The following is a 2747-nucleotide window of genomic DNA, read 5'->3' as shown; positions in this document are numbered from 1 at the left end:
ACTAGAGCCCCCTAAGGAGGTTGAACCATCTGCAACACAGGAGAAAGCCTCAGGGCATCCTCCAAAGTCCACTGCAGAGGTCAGTCCCCCACCACAGCTGGAGAAGCAGCTCAGCCATCAGCCAACTGAGAAGGTCAAACTATCTCTACTACAGCAGGCCCCAGTTCAGCTTTTAGAGCCACCTAAAGAGATAGAATCCTCTCCAGTCCAGCAGGCAGGGACTGCTCAGTCTTCAGAGCCCTGTTTGGTGGTAGAACCCTCTTCGACACAGCAGATGGCCCCATCTTTGCCTCCAAATCTCCCTCAGGAGATGGAACTGTCTCTAATTCAGCAGAAGTTTCCAACTCAAAATCCAGAGCACCCTTTGGAGGCAGAACATTCTCCAGTCCAGCAGGAGGCCAGAATTCAGGCTCCAGAGCCTCCTAAGGAGGCAGAACCTTCAAGTCAGCAGATGATCCCAGCTCAGCTTCCAGAGTCCCCTAAGGGGGTTGCAGCTCAACGTCCAATACATTATGAGATGGCAATTTCAACAGCAGGCCAGGACCAAGCCCAGTATCCAGTGTCACCCAGTGTCACAATTCAGCCTTTACACCTGGGGCTTACCGTAACTCCAGAATCCACTATGGAGGCTGAGCATTCTACAACCCTGAGGAAGATGACCGCTCCTCCAGAACATCCTGAGGTGACACTTCCACCTCCACACCAGGTTTAGGCTCAGCACTCAACTCGGTGTGGGGGTGGATGTGTCGCCTCAGGATGACACTTCCTTTAGATCTCAAATGTAACTGAGGTCACAGTTTCGCCTTTAGATCTCAAACTTACTATAACCCCACAACCTACTACAGAAAGTATATTTACTCCAGCCATGGAGAACTCAACTCACCTTCCAGGGCCACCTATCAAGGTTGTAGCTCAACCTCCCGCTCCTTATGAGATAATAGTTCCAGTTCTGGTCAGGATCAAACTCGGCATTAAACATTGCTCAGTGTCATAATTCAACCTATGATCTGGGGCTTACAATCACTCCAGAATCCACCACAGAGGCTGAACATTCTCCAACCATGCAGGAGACCCCCACTCAGCTTCCTGAGGAAGTTGTACCTTAATCTCCAGTATATCAAGAGGTAACTGTTCCAACACCAGGTGGGGATCAAGCTCAGCATCCAATGTCACCCATAGTTACAGTTCAACCTTCGGACCTGGAGATAAAATAACTCCAGAACTCACTACGGAACTTGAATATTCTACACTTCTGAAGAAGAGTATAGTTCCTCCAAAGCACCCCGAGGTGGCACTTTCACATCCTGTTCAGGTTCAGACTCAGCATTCAAACCTGACTCAAGTCACAGTTCAACCTTTGGATCTGAAACTTACCTTAACTCTAGAATCCACTATGGAAGTTGAATCTTCTCCAACCATGCATAAGACCCCAACTCAGCCTCCAGAGGTACTACAGAAGGAGGTTGTAGTTCACCCTTCTTGGTGTTGTTACGAGATATCTGTTAGAACAGATATCTTGTGTTAGAACACAAGGCAGACCTGGCTGCTTCTGCTCCCTGTTGTCACAGTACAACCTTTGGATCTGGGGTGTACCATCACTCCAGAAGCCACTACAAAGGTTGAGCCTTCTACATCCCTGATGACTACAGCTCCTCCTCCAAAATGCCCTGAGGTGACACGTCTACCTCCAGACAGGATCAGGCTCAGTATTCAAATCTCACTCAATTCACAGTTCAAACTTTGGGCCTGGAACTAATTACAGAACCTACTATACAGGTAAACCTTCTCCAACCACAAAGAAAACCTCAACCCAGCTTCCAGACCTGGGGTTTGCCATACCTGCAGAACCCACTCCAGAGATTCAACTCTTTACAGGCCTGGACAAGACTACAGCTCCATGTCCAGACCAGGTTCAGAATCAGCATCAAAACCTGACTGAAGTCACAGGTCCACCTTCTGAACTAGAACCTACTCAGAATTCATTGGTGCAGTCTGCAAGTTACACCCAAAGTAAGGCTTTAACTGCACAAGAGGAAGACCTCCATAAGCAGCAACGTATGTGAGCTCTATACCTGCAGAGATGAGACACTGTCATGTATTGATCTCAGCCCAAAGCAGAGGCTTCACCAAGGGTCTGTGCCAGGGCCCAGCACCTACAATGGCACCTTCACCTCTTGTAAGAATCTTCTTTCCTCAATTGTTCTCTGTGTCCTGCCTGACATGGCAGCCTTTTCCTGGTGGCCTTCCTGGGCCTTCTATGTCTCCCCAAACCACACTGACAACTGTTCTTCTGCTTTCATCTTTGCTGTCAACTCTTCCTTCTCCTCATTCTCCTTTACTGTTAAGCCCCTTCTCCAATCTTTTACTTGTGATTGCTCTTAATCCTTTTCTTATCAATTTTTCTTTAGCACCGCCACATTATTGCCTAACCCCAGCTCTCCCATTTTTGCTTCACCCTCTACAGCAGCCTTGTCCCTCTTCCCATCTCAGTGGTAGTGCTCTAAGCTTCGACTCCCTATGGTTTTATCTCTGACCAGTCAGCACTCCTGGCTCACTGGCTTCCCCACACCTACCATGTTGTCCTCAAAAACCGATCCCCAAATGCTAGAATGCTTGAGGAGACTGATTTGAGTAATAATAAAACTCTGCTCTCTTGCACAGCCAGCTCCGCGTAAATTACGCTTTCTCTACTACAATTCCCCTATCTTGATAAATCCGCTCTGTCTAGGCAGCAGGCAAGGTGAACC

The 2747-nt window shown here is 48.2% G+C and overlaps 1 pseudogene; it reads left to right on the top strand.

Annotated features, from left to right (window-relative positions):
* The first annotated feature begins 1166 nt into the window (after positions 1 to 1166).
* LOC101046634 (leucine-rich repeat-containing protein 37A3-like) lies at positions 1167 to 2382 on the top strand (annotated as a pseudogene).
* The last annotated feature ends 365 nt before the right edge of the window (positions 2383 to 2747 follow it).

This window comes from Saimiri boliviensis, chromosome 17, assembly GCF_048565385.1.
Source record: "Saimiri boliviensis isolate mSaiBol1 chromosome 17, mSaiBol1.pri, whole genome shotgun sequence".
Taxonomy (NCBI): domain Eukaryota; kingdom Metazoa; phylum Chordata; class Mammalia; order Primates; family Cebidae; genus Saimiri; species Saimiri boliviensis.
This window is presented reverse-complemented; position numbering and strand designations above follow the sequence as displayed.